This window comes from Sturnira hondurensis, unplaced genomic scaffold (assembly GCF_014824575.4).
Source record: "Sturnira hondurensis isolate 20B ecotype Veracruz unplaced genomic scaffold, ASM1482457v3 Scaffold0007401, whole genome shotgun sequence".
NCBI lineage: Eukaryota > Metazoa > Chordata > Mammalia > Chiroptera > Phyllostomidae > Sturnira > Sturnira hondurensis.
In genome coordinates, this window is record NW_028080032.1 from 1,547,995 (window position 1) to 1,562,361 (window position 14,367).

At 37.0% G+C, this 14,367-nt stretch overlaps 1 protein-coding gene across 1 annotated transcript in view; it reads right to left on the reverse strand.

Annotated features, from left to right (window-relative positions):
• Positions 1 to 14,367, reverse strand: part of SLX4IP (SLX4 interacting protein) — a 215,088-nt gene that overhangs the window by 196,039 nt on the left and 4,682 nt on the right. The window lies entirely within an intron of this gene.

Here is a 14,367-nt window from a genome sequence, read left to right on the forward strand (position 1 = left end):
GGGTTGTGCCTTTTTTAAAGTAGTCTTCTTTAGGAACTGTCAGCATGTTGTTGCTGAAGTGTGGGGTTGTAAATCTGCATGGACTACGGATAGTCAACAATATGTACTTAAAAGTTGCACAACTGCAGAATGGGTGTATTATCCGGACACTCAAACACTTTTTTTGTACTGCTGGCCCTGTACCAGAACCATTTTCCTTCATTGTTACTTGCTCTTTAAACTTTGTTTAACCACATAAAGAAAATCTGCTTATGTCACAATTTGCATCAAATCCATTCCAAGTTGTCTATTTGTCTTCTAATAAAAAAAACTTTACCCAGTTTTATCCCTCAAACAAGAAAAATTTCTCAAACCATTCTTAGAGGACACCATTATACCAATGCCACTACAACAGACATCATAAGAAAATTAGGTACCAATATCCTTTATGGAATAAATATACAAAAATCTCCAACAAAATACTGCGAACCAAATTTAACTACATATAAAAAGTATTACACACTATGACCAAGTTGGATTTAACCCTCAGATATAAAGTTTAACATTTGAAAATTAATCAGTATACTATATTAATAACTTAAAAAACATGATCATCTCAAATTCAAAAATATTAACAAAATCCAGTTTTGATTTTAAAAATCCTATTCACTAGGAATAAACATCCTCGACCTGATAAACAACCCTATAAAAAATCCATATCTGAAATCATACTTAATGGTGAAAAACTGAATGCTTTCCCCACTAAGATGAGTAAAAGACAGAGATGTCTACTGTTGCCACTTCTACTCAACAGAGTGTTAGAGGTTCTAGCCACGGCATTAGGCAAAAAGGAAGGAAAAGCGAGAGGGAGAGAGGAATAAATAAATAAATAACAGACATCCAGACAGGGAAAGAAGAGGTAAAACTATATCTATTAACAAATAAAATGTTCTTATATGTAGAAAATTCTAAAGAATAAAAAATGAAATATTAAAATAACCAAGTTTGGCAAAATTGTAAAATATAAATTATTATTAAGACATCAACTAGTCCTGGCTGCTGTGGCTCAGTAGACTGACCGCCATCCTGCAAACAAAGGGGTCACTGGTTGGATTCCCAGTCAGGGTACATGCCTGGGCTGCAGAACAGGCTCCCAGTTGGGAGGTATGAGAAGCAACTACACATGGCTGTTTCTCTCCCTCGCTTTCTTCCTCCCTTCCCCCTTCTCTAAAAACAAATAAATAAAATATTTTTAAAAATCAACTATATTTTTATATACTACAATGAATAATCCTAAAATGAAATTAAGAAAACAATTCTTTTTACATAAAAGCTTACAAAAATATTTTTTAAAAATAAGAAGAGTATCTGTACACCAAAGCCATAAAAGATTACTGAAATTAAAGACTTAATAGACAGGCATCCCATGTTCAAGGATTGGAAGTCTAAATACTGTTAAGACAGCAATACTCCCCAGATGAATCTAAAGATTCAACACAATCTCTAGCAAAATCACAGCTGACTTCTTTATTAAAACTGACAAACTTATCCTAAAATTCATGTGAAAATGCAAGGAATCTGGAGTATTGCAAACCATATGGAGAAGAAAAAAATTGGATGTTTCATATCATTCCCATTTAAAAACTTATTACGAAGCTACAGCAATCAAGGCAGTTTAGTACCAGCATAAGACACATAAATCAATAGAATAAAATTGAGAGTCCTGAAATAGATCCTTATCATTATACTCGATTGATTTTTAACAAATGGTACCAGGACAACTGGATATCCACATGCAAAAGAATAAAGCTGTACCTCTACATCACACTATACACAAAAATTAACTAAAAATGGATGAAAGACCTAAATGTAAGGGCTAACACTATAAAACCTTTAGAAGAAAACACTGGTGTAAAGTTTTGTAACTTTGCATTAGGCAATAATTTCTTAAATACGACAAATGCACAATGACAGAAGAAAAAAATGGTTACAGCAGACTTCATCAAAATTTAAAACTTCTATAGTTCAAAGGACATTACCAACAAAGTGAAAAAACAGCTCACAGAATGAGAGAAAATATCTATTAAATCCTATATTTGATAATGCACTCATGTCCAGAATATACAAAGAACTCTTACAACTCAACAATAAAAATATTAATAACCCAACTTACAAATGAACACAGGATTTGAATAAACATTTCTCAAAAAAAGTAAGTAAGCAAAAGACAAGATACTCAATATCATTAGTCATCAAGGAAACACAAATGAAACCACAATGATATACCAATAAACACCCATCACGATGGCTAAAATTAAAAAGACAACAATAACAAGTGTTGGTAAACATAAATTAGAACTCTCATACTTAGCTGATAGGAATGTATTATGAAGTGTTACAGCCACTTTAGAAAAAGTTTGGCAGTTCTTTAAAAGGTAAACAGAGTTGCCATATGATCTAGCATTTCCATTCTTAGGTATGTACCAAAGAAAATAAAAACATGTATCTACACATTGATAAAGGTATATACGGATACATATAAAAATTTATACAGGAGGCCCTAGCTGGCGTAGCTCTGTGGATTGAGCGCAGGCCTGGGAACCAAAGCATCGCTGGTTTGATTCCCAGTCAGGGCACATGGCTGAGTTGCAGGCCATATCCCCAGTATGGGGTGTGCTAGAGGCAACCACACATTGATGTTTCATCCCCTCTCTTTCTCCCTCCCTTCCCCATCTCTCTAAAATAAATAAATAAAATCTTTTAAAAATTTTATACAGGAATGTTCACTGCAGTATTATTCAAATAACCCAAACATGGAAACAACCCAACTGTCCATCAACTGATGAATGGATTAACTACTTGTGGTTATGTACCCAGTGGAATACTATTTGGTAACAAAAAAGAATCAAGTACTTACACTCCCTTTTACTGTGCCCAGCCAGGCAACTGTCCTCTCCCACACTTGCAGAAGCCTGGAGAATTATTTTCTGGAGAAGGTAAGACACAAGGATCTCTCATCTAGAAAACACCAGGCAAAGCATAAGGTATGTTTGGGGAGGTGGTGAGTAGGGGAGTACCTTACTGAAAAAAGATAAATAAAAGGAATATTTATAAACCGACTGATACCTTCTCTAGCCCCTGTGCCCCTTGTGATGACTGATTTTATATGTCAACTTGTCTGGGCTAAGGAATGCCCAAATAACTAGTAAAACATTTCTGGTGTGTCTGTGAGGGTGTTTGGGGAGAGATTAGCCCAGATTTGAACTGGTAAACATGTAGAGCAGATGGCCCTTCCCAATGTGGGTGGGCACCACTGAATTCACTGACAGCCCATCAGAACAAAAACGTGGAAGAAGGGTGAACTGTTGATCTCTTTGAGTTGGGACATCCATCTTCATTCTGCTCTCACACATTAGCACCCCTGGTTTTCAGGCTTTTGGACTTGAACTGAATTATACACTGGCTTTCCTGGCTCTTCCAGAGAGCTAGCTAATCGTGCAACTTTTTGGCCTCCATTATCACAACTCCCATAATATAATGTGTGTGTATACACACACCCCCACATATAAATGGATATGGATATGGATACACATATGGATATGTGTATATGTGCATGTATTCTACTGGTTCTGTTTCTCGGGAGAATCTTGGCTAATACGTCTTCTCTACCCTGCCTAGCCTCTCCAAATTGGAGACTGAAACCTTCCCATTCAGGGAACTGGACTAACCTAAAAGGCAGGGTCTAAGTACTGACATCAGGTGTTCCCCAAAGGAAAATGCCTAGACAGAAGGCTCTGAAGTGAAGCTTACACCCACAAGCTCCACATCTGTGTGCAGAACTAACTTTTCCATCTTTTTAATGTCCACTGTCAAATACAAGTAAACAATCAGGAATAACCTGCCATCTAAGGAAAGAATCTTTCATGAGAGAAGCAAAACAAAGAAAAAAGAAAAACTATTTGGCTGAAACCAAGACTATGCGAGGAAAAGAAAACTCTTTTTTTAAATAAAGAAATTACTGTTAATCTCAGGGAGACAGGAGATACTGCGCTCATAAAGCAATAAGTAACTTTTAATAAAGGAATTTTTGGAAAACAACAAATTAAAACTATGATAGCTGAACTTAAAAAAAACTTAATAGAAGAGCTGGAAGATCAGGTTCAGTAAGTCATTCATAAACTTCAGCAAAAAGAAAAAAGATAAAAAATAAGACAGACTAAACTAAAAATTGAAGAACCAGTATAAGAGGACCAAAACATGAAATCAGGATAGAATCTGATCCATACTGGAGCATACAGCAGAGTAAAATTTCAGGCACTGGTGACAAAAAGAATCTTTAAATGCTGTGGGTGGGGATGTGAGGGATAGGAAGAGAGAGTGATAAGAGAATATTTGGGCCCAAATAGCTTATAGCACATCTGGAGACAAATATATGCAAATTTCTGAAGAAAATTGTTTCCAACCTCTAACTGCACTTAAAAATGAAGCAGGGGTATTTTTAGACATGCAAGATCTTAAAAAATTTAAGACTCAGGCATCCTTTCTCAGGACGTATAAGATGTACTTCACCAAAATGAGGAAATTAACCAAGAAAGAGGAAGATACAGGAAACAGGAAGGTTGAGACAGGCTAAAGACAGAGGAAATCCCAGGATCTCGTGAATGCAGATCCCTGTATGAGACCATCCCTGGTGGGCTCAACCAGGACACAACCATCAGTGCAGACTAGAGCAGGATACAAGGTTCCAGGAGATGTATCTTCAAAAGTAACTGCATGCAGAGAGATGAATTTTAGACAACTGGTGAAAAATGTGAGATTGAATTAGGAGAGTTTCACGGAAAACTAAGCAACTGAATAATAACAAGGCAATTACTGATTCCAGGATAATCAAAAACTGTGCAGAAAATTAAAAATAAAGAGTTCTTCATACACAGTTCAGTTACAACCAGCATTTAGATTCACGATCACATTGAATCTTGACCTAAAGAATATTGTTTAAAACAGTATCATGAAGATTGGGGATGTGTGTGTGTATGTATGTATCTGGCGGGGAGCAAGTAAATAGAGCAAAAGCTCCCTTTAATGCTAATGGAACGTTTCATAAGCAAGGCCTAAAACTAATAAAAATAAGAAAAACAATGACCATGACAGTAATAATGGAGCAGAAATACGATAATTTAGTGATAAAACTAATTCTTAAGTGTGAAACCTTCCTCCTACCTGAAGAAAGTTGAAGAGAGCTGATATAAAGAAAGAAATGGGGTGGGAAGAATGACACAATTTATTTGCAAGCCTTGTGCATGTAACTGTCTGCCTGTTAAAATTGTGTGCAAATACTTTTGGAGCAGCACTGTCCAACAGAAATACATTGCAAGCCACAGATGTAATTTTAAGTTTTCTAGTAGCTGCATTTGATAAAAAGGTAAAGAGAAAGAGAAATTAATTTTAACACTTTAATCTAATAAACCTAACATCATTCTAGCATGTAATCAATATAAAAATATTTATATTTTTGGTGTTTCAACTAAGTCTTTGAAATTAGGTGTGCATTTTATATTTCCAGGACATCTCAACTTGGACTAGTCACATGTCACATGTTTAACAGACACTCGTGGTTAGTGGGTACTATAATGTTTTAGAGTATTTGGATTTATTACAAGAAAAGCACTTATTTATGTGTCCAGATTACTTATGTACTTATAGAATAGGGATAGTAATAGCTAATTCAAAATTATTTAAAGGACTAAGTAAAATGACACATGAAGACCCCCAGTATAATCACTTATAAACACTAGGCCCTTGATGAATGTTAACAATTACTATTACCTACTCAATGATTTTTTGAAAATCTGATATTTTATTCTAATCTAATTCTTTAAATGGAGAAAAATGTCTTTATCTAAACCCTAAATCATTTAAACTCATTTCTATTTTCTGAATAATGTAATGCATATGATTTACAGAAAACTGTACTGATGTTCACCTAAGCGAGCCCATTTAGACACAGGTGTCACTCAAAAAACTAAATTCCTGAAAAATCAGCAACATGTATTTGAAAACAATGTATGAAGGTTGTCCTGAAAACTTTAGATAGATCCTTAAAATTATATTATTTGAGCCTGGTAAACATAAAATCAGTTCCCTTAAACAGATTAAATTGGGCTTAAATAACTTCTGCTAAGAATTAAGGGAGTCCCGTACTGGAGGTACTTTGAGGATACCCAAATGGTTCAGCTAAACAGAGAAAAGGAAAGGAGAGTTTTGTCAGCAAATGCCCAACAAAAGCTGAAGCATGTGTGATCACAAATGTTTCAAATTATATACTGGTTTTCCCACATGTCCTCTCTTCCTGAAGGACAGTGGACAACAATGAAGGCTGTGGCGAGGCTTTCAGACCTTATCTGCTGGTAGAAAGATCACAAGCTATATTGCAATGAAAGTTACATTTTCGACTTAGAACAAGGTTTTAGTAGACTCTTGTTTTTATTATTATTTAAATATTTTTTAATTTATTTATCTTTAGAGGGGAAGGGAAGGAGAGAGAGAGAAATAGCAATGTATGGTTGCCTTTCATGCGTCCCCTGCTGGGAACTGGCCTGCAACCCAGGCATGTGCCCTGACTGGGATCGTTTGGTTCGCAGGCCCGAGCTCAATCCACTGAGCTACACCAGCCAGGGCTAGTAGACTCTTTTTTTAAATACTTTTTATTTTATTTTAATTTTTATTGGTGAAGAGCAGTTGCGTTTGCTTTTTAAGAACTGGATTCTTTAAAAAGTATCATCAAAGTCCAAATTTAAAAATGGAATCTGTAAGAATCTAGAACAAATATATACAAAATAATGTGGTTTGCAAATGTAAAATAGGCTGCATGAGAAAAAGAAACTGTATAATACATTTTACATACTTTTAATCCATTTTTAAATGACATGTGGCATTCTGCCTCTCAATGTATATATATTTTTTCATTTGTTTTGACAATGTCTGGAGCCCCCCCAAATCACAATTTTAGGACCAAAAGAAACCTTAAAACCATCTGCCCTTGTTCTGCCATCTAGTCCCCTAGTGAGAACTTAGGGGACGAGACCAGGGTCTCACATCTGAGGACCAGGGTCTCATATCTGAGGAACAAGGATAAGAGAAGAGTCTTGTCAGCTCACCGAGGGCAAATGAGCACCACCTGTCACCTGCAGCACTGCCAAGGTCAATAGTTAACTGGGCTGTCAGACAGATGTACCCCTTCCTCCCTTGGCCCCCTGCCAAAGCACAAGTTCCCAACACAGAGTATGACTTCAAGTAAAGCTACATAAGTAGTGGTTCTCTCCTACTAACCAAAGAGCAGAGAGACAGAGTTGGGGGGGGGGGCAGATCTATAGCTAAGGAAAATGTGGTTTGAATTAATTTAATTTACCACTGTGCTATGTGACATGGCACACTTCTTCATAAACAAAAAAAAATAAAGTCTACCAAGATAAAGCCTATAACATACCCAGACAGGCAAATGCATAGACTTTTGAGCCTGCATATTTGCTGAAGTCATTTTAGGTAAAGAAGGCACATTTCTTTTGTTTCATTATAGCATTAGGCACAGGTGGTGGAAATAAACTACGTGGTGAATGGAAATCTGAAATGAAAGGAAGCAATTTGCTGAGCCCCAAATATGGTAAAAATCACACTAACCTATCGTGGGAAGAGTGGGTTCTCAAGGGTAAAAAGCCCTTGGAGCAGTGCTGAACACTACAGGGTGCTCCAGAAATATTTTTTGGACGAAGAAATACTCCAGATAATAGGAGCTGAGTCATTTATTCACTCGACTATTTATCTTTGCTGTTTTCAGAAAAAATTTCCAAAAATACACTGACTACTGATTTTCATAAGTATGCCATATACTGAGTATTTCTTTGATATTCCAGATGAAAATGATCATCCATCATCACAGTGGGCAACATACATCTTAACAACCCTCTAAACTTCTGGTTCGTACACAGAGCTGCTCAATTTCAGAGCCTGTGAGGTTGCTGTCAGTCTCTCTTCTGGGTGCTCTTTCCCAATTCTTCAACTTAATCAGATAGGTCTAGAAACCTAAGGGACTAAGTTTTGTCAGTTTAATGGGTTGTTTTCCAAGCCCCTCTTGCATAGATTTGTATGAGCTTCAATGTGACAGCATTGGGCCCTCTGTCTTAGAAAATAAAAGCATTGTTTGCTTTACTTCAGTATTAGGATTTCTTTAACAATGAAATCACTGGGTCCTAGTGCCGTGGAAAGTGCCCTCTGGATTTGAGCCTCAGCATTTAATTCTTTCTTTCTCAATAAAACAATGCATAAGGTTGACCTTTAAGATGTCCTCCATTTCTAAACCTCTCTGACCCAAAATCCAACTGCAGTTCAAGAAACAAATAATGTTAGTATACAAATTCTTCCAGAGAAGAGAGTAAGAGGGAAAACCCTCTCCCAACTCATTTTTTGAAGCTCTGTTAGCAAAGCCAAACAAGGGCAGTATAAGAAAAGAAAATCACAGCCAATTCTATACATGAACACAGAGGCAAGAATCCTAAACAAAAAGATATAATATGAATCCAGCAACATATAAAAAAAATACCAGAAACAAGTGAGCATTATCTGAAGAGTGCGAAGTTGGTTTAACATAAGAAAAATCACATTAAAAATTGAATTAGAAAAAAAGCACATGATCATTCTAATAGAGACAGATAAAAATAAAAACAAATTAGCCCTGGCTGGTGTAGCTGTGGATTAAGCGCGGGCCTGTGCAGCAAAGGATTGTGGTTCGATTCCCAGTCAGGGCACATGCCTGGGTTGCAAGCCAGTTCCCAGTGGGGGACACATGAGAGGCAACCACACATTGATATTTCTCTCCCTCTCTCTTTCCCTTCCCCTCTCTCTGAAAATAAATAAATAAATACTAAAAAATAAAATAAAAAATAAAAACAAATTAGAAATATGAGAATAGAAAGACATTTCTTAATCTAAATAAAGCAGTTACTAAAAATGTAGCAAATGTGCCTGATGGTGAAACTTAAAATAAATTCCTTTGAAACAGGTAGAAAATGTAGACATTAAAATCATGCCACACATGTAAAATATTTAGGAATTAGTTTAGCAAGATATGTTCAAGAAGTCCTCAAGTTGATCTTCAAACTTAACTTAATTCTGACCACAAACTTGAATGGAGAATCTAAGGAAGAGCAAAAAAAGACTTAGCAAAACTACTACAATAAGATAGTAAATAAAAAACTATACTGGCAAACGGATAAACAAACAGGCCAAAGAGACAGATTACATAGATACAAATAAACCCATGCATTTGTGGAAATGGATGTCAGAAGCAGCACTGCAGATCGGTAGAAAATAAAGAGAAATTTATTCAATTAGCTGTGGTCCAACAAGTGCTTATCCACTTGGAAAAAAATAAAATTGGATCACTATTTTACACAACACAAAAATCAATTACAGATGGGCTAAACAGAAATTCAAATGTAGAAAACTAGAATCTTTTCAAAAATATTTTCATGAATTCAGGGTAAGGAAGAAGTTTGGCTTTTTAAACAAGATTTTATTTATCTATTTCTAGACAGAGAAGAAAGGAAGGAAAAAGAGAGGGAGAGAAACATCAATGTGTGGTTGTCTCTCAAGTATCCCCACTAGGGACCTGGCCTGCAACCCAGGCATGGGCCCTGACTGGGAATGGAACTGGTGACTCTTCAGTTTGCAGTCTGGTGCTCAATCCACTGAGCCACACCAGCCAGGGCAGGAAGAAGTTTTTTAACTAGATTAAAAAAACAAACAAACAAACAACTTCAAACCACAAAGAGAAAGAATGGTAGATCCAGTTATATGAAAATTAAAACTTCTCTACAGACAAGAAGGAAATATTTGCAGTCCAAATATCCAACAAAACATTTACAAACTAGAGGGAGCAGGAAGGAAACTGTGGTGATGGAATTCTATACTGTGGCTGTGGTGTTAGTTACATGAACGGACACATGTGATAAAATTGCACAGAACTAAATGCATATATGTACAACTGGTTAAATGCAGTAAGCTCTCTGGATTGTACCAATGTCAATTTTCTTGTTTTACTATTTGCACTAAGTTATGCAAGATGTCACTACTGGAGGAAACTGAAACTGAGTAAGGCTACACAGGATTTTCCTTTTTTGCCAACTTCCTGTGAATCTATATTATTTCAAAATAAAAAGCTTAAAAATATAAAAATTCTGTTCATCAAAATACACAGAAAGAAATGGGAAGGGAGTCACAAACTGGGAGAACATATTTATAAGATATATAACCAGAAATGGATGAGTATGCAAAATAAAACAATCCAATTTAAAAAAAGGCAAAGACAGGGCCCAGAGCAAGGTACCTCTGCCTCCCAGTCAGGCCTCTGGCAAGGTGGTGGGGGGTAGCTTACTGATCCCTTCTATGATATACGCATTGACAACCACTGTGCTACCTCCAACCACAAGTCTCTTACCTCTTTTGGGGAGGAGAGGGACATGTTGGTCACCATTCTTTTATAAAAGCTGGGAAGCATGAAGTCTAAATACAGAAAGATCGTTTACCAGGGAATCTGAGCACAACACACTCTGCTCTCTCCTCTTACTGCATGCACACAGCTGTCATCTGAGAGAGAACAGATGACAACAGACTGCCCCACAGGAAGACAAAGTCATCTGCTAGGTAGTCCCAGACCCCAAAGATCTAGTTATCCTACAGGTTCCTCCACAACCATATCCTCTTAAAGTACCTCCTGTCTCCACCACCCTTGCACTTCTCTATCCCTAAAACCATCACTACAGGTACTGAAGCACAAGTCTCCTACTCAAAACTCCTCACTGGGGTCACCCCAGCACCACAGGCCCTCAGTCAGCCCCTGCCCATGCCTCCATCTCACAGTTCAGGCAAGCTCATAGTTTCAAGGCCTCCACACTGCCAAGCTTTGACCTGTGTTCTTGAATATGCCAGTCCAGCTTGCCCCACCTTCACCTAGGCAGGCTGTACTACAAGCTATCCTCTCTCCTAAAGCAAGTTATCCTCTGAAACCCAATGCAGATGCCACCTGTTCCCTGGAGCTACATATGAATCTCCTGAGTGAATGGAGCCCTTCTCCAAGCCACGCCTGGATCTTAACACCTCTACTCTCACACTTAGACCACCAAATTACAGATAACTGGGTCTTCCATCTCTCTTCCCTGCCTAAGGGGAGCTTAAGGTTCCTGAGGTCCATTCTTGTCCTCTTTGATGCATGCTACATGGCACAGGTCTGCATCAAAAGTTTGCTGACTTGATTCTGTAGCTGTTACTAAATCAGCAGCTATAGATTGTGTTAATTTATTACTTTTTAAGATATATACCTATTTATCTAATGCATCTTTACTGTCCCCAAACCCAAATTCCACAGTAGGTCTTTCTAAAGGGAAGTCAAAGCACTGGACCTATTTCAATACATAAATAACACTTCAACTACAGGTGTCATGAAGCCAAAGTTGAAAGACTTACAGCACAGATAAATATGTAAACAGAGATCAAAGTGATTTGTACTGACAATAATGGGCAACCAATCAGAGGTGTGGATTAAGTTTAGGCCACATATGCGAGTTTTTCAGTATGTAATTTCTTTTGACTTTAAAATACTGGCATTCTGACCTGGCTAGTGTGGCTCAGTGGACTTAGTGTCACGCTGTGAACCAAAGGGTCACCAGTTTGATTCCCAGTCAGGGCACATGCCTGGGTTACAGGCCAGGTCCCCAGTAGGGAGCATTCAAGGGGCAACCACACACTGATATTTCTCTCCCTCTCTTCCTCCCTTCCCCTCTCTAAAAATAAATAAATAAAATCTTTAAAATAAAATAAAATACAATACTGGCATTCTAACATTCATTTGAATAGAAAAGATATTAGCAGCCTCTGCATTAAGTTTTAAACCTGGGAACATCCTGAGGTTTTTCTAGACTTGCTTTACTGATCACTAAAAAAATTAACGTTCACACACACAAAAAGCAAGTATGCATCTTAAAATTTTACTTGGCTAGGCCCTTAAAGCTGCTTTCAGGAGGGAGTAGCAAGCTTCCTGCCAGGGGTACAAAGGATAAAGGTTAAACAGCCTCGATATCAGACCAGCCAGTTCAATACTAAATTCGGTGGAATGTTGATTTTATCACGTTTTTCAAAATATCAGGACAATCTCCAAAAAGGTCAATTTTCCAAATATCTAAAAGCACATAATTTGCATAAGCATAACGACAAGTTAAAATCTGTTACAAATCTTACAAATACTGTCTTATTATCTATTTTTCATCGCTGAACATACTTTCTCTGGCCTGAAAACAAGCATTCTTTCACAAAGGGGACTCTGATACCATATAACCCCAGCAAAAATATGTGTGTATGTGTGTCTTTAGTAGAAAGAGAAAGACCTTAAGATCCTTAAGAAAATTAATTTGGGGAGGGAGTGGAAATAGATTAAACAATATCACAAGACTGCCCTGTCATTTAAATACAAAGCAGAGATAAACTCTAATAAAGAAAGTGAATGACCTCCTAGATTATTCTGTGGGAAAATGCAAGGCATTCTGAAATTCACATTTGTCTTCCTTTTAGCATTGCTGGCTTGTGTCACCAGCCAAAACAACCACTACAGATTAAAAAGACCAGAAAATAACTTTAAGTTTCTAATCCCTGAATTTCAAATTTTATCAAGAAAATTATTATACCTACTCCTACCATCTTCAAAAATCTTTCATTAGCTATGGGAGCAAAACTGAAAACAACAGAAGTCTAGAACTTCTGAAGGAACAACTATAATTCAAGAATGAGAAATCATTTCATTCCCTGTCCCCTTCTCTCAAATTTATCACACGCACACACAAAAAAAGTATCAAGGAAGAAATCCCAAACTTTAACAAAATACCAAGGAAAATGACAAATGAGCAAAGGTCTTGCTGGTGACAGTCTAGATAAAGTTTGAAAAGGCAACTTCAGTGTAAAAAAGAATCAACTTTTCCTATTATTCATATGTTAATTTTGAAAGCCAAAATCAGTTTATAAAAAAGGGAAAAACAAAACAAATAGGAAAGCTCCAACAATGGGAGGAGAATAATGCACACTGGCAAAAAAAATTAGGACTCTATTTTCTTTTCTGAGTCTGTAAATGCTGGTCAAATACTGAATTCCTCTATACTATGATTAATTCCATGCAACAGTTCTTTTAGTCACTCTATACCCTTAATCCAGTCAGTAGACTTATCACATGGCTCTCCCCTTCCCACTGTGCCCACAAACAAAACCCACCCAGAGCTGTAGAGGATGCTTCAGTAACAGACAATGTCTAATTTTTAATATTGGGTTGGCCAAAAAGTCCATTTATTTTTTTCCATAAAATAAAAAACACATTTTTAATTTTCACCAATAACTTTATTGATTTGGATATTTTGAGTATGTCAGCTCTTCCCTGCTATTGCCTTCTAGGGGGTAGGTGCCAGGGGTGCTGCTAAACATCTTCCAGGGCAGGGCATCAGCCCCACAACAAACAATTATTTGGCCAAAACATCAATAGTACCAAGAAACTTCGCAAACCACTTTTGCCATTCCTGATCAGTCACAGCACCTTCTCCATACACTGCACACATCTTTTTTTGTGTTTCACTGCATTTTTACATTTCTTGAAATAATAAAGTATAACAAGATGAAAGTGTTGCATAGTTTCTTCCATCTTCAATATTAAAATGGTTGTACAAAAATTCACTAATTTTGAGAAGTTTTTTAAAAATGCACACTGATATGTCAGTTGTCACAATACAATCCAACAAAATAGTTTCAAATGAAGTTAAAGACAACTACGCACTACTAAAGGACAGCCATTGTATGGAAAAAAACTAAAGAAACTTTTTTTGGCCCAGACAATACTTTGTCAGAAACAGACATATGCACTACCACGTGGAGCAGTCAAGTCCTCAGGTCCTAGTAAAACACACGTGTTCAAAATCTGCCCCTTCACGTGACCTCCGAAAGGCTAGTCAACTCCTGTAAGTCTGTTTTTTGTCTGGTTTTCAATCTACAATGATTATGAGTGTCTATCCCAAAGGTCCCATGAGGATTATGTGAGATCATATATGTAATATTTGGCCCAGTGCCTGTGCCACTGTGAGTGCTCAGTCTCTGTTAACCATAATCATTATAAACGTGGAGGGCACAAGACACCATCAGTCCCATCCCCACTCTGATAACCACTGTTTCCAGCCTTCACGACAGTAAAAAAACTTCTGATAATCACTCATGCAATCATCTTAAAATCTAATCATTTCAATGCAAAAACCATAGAGGTGCTGACTGCCATGTATGGAGTGGTGAAAGATCACCACAAAGAGGTAG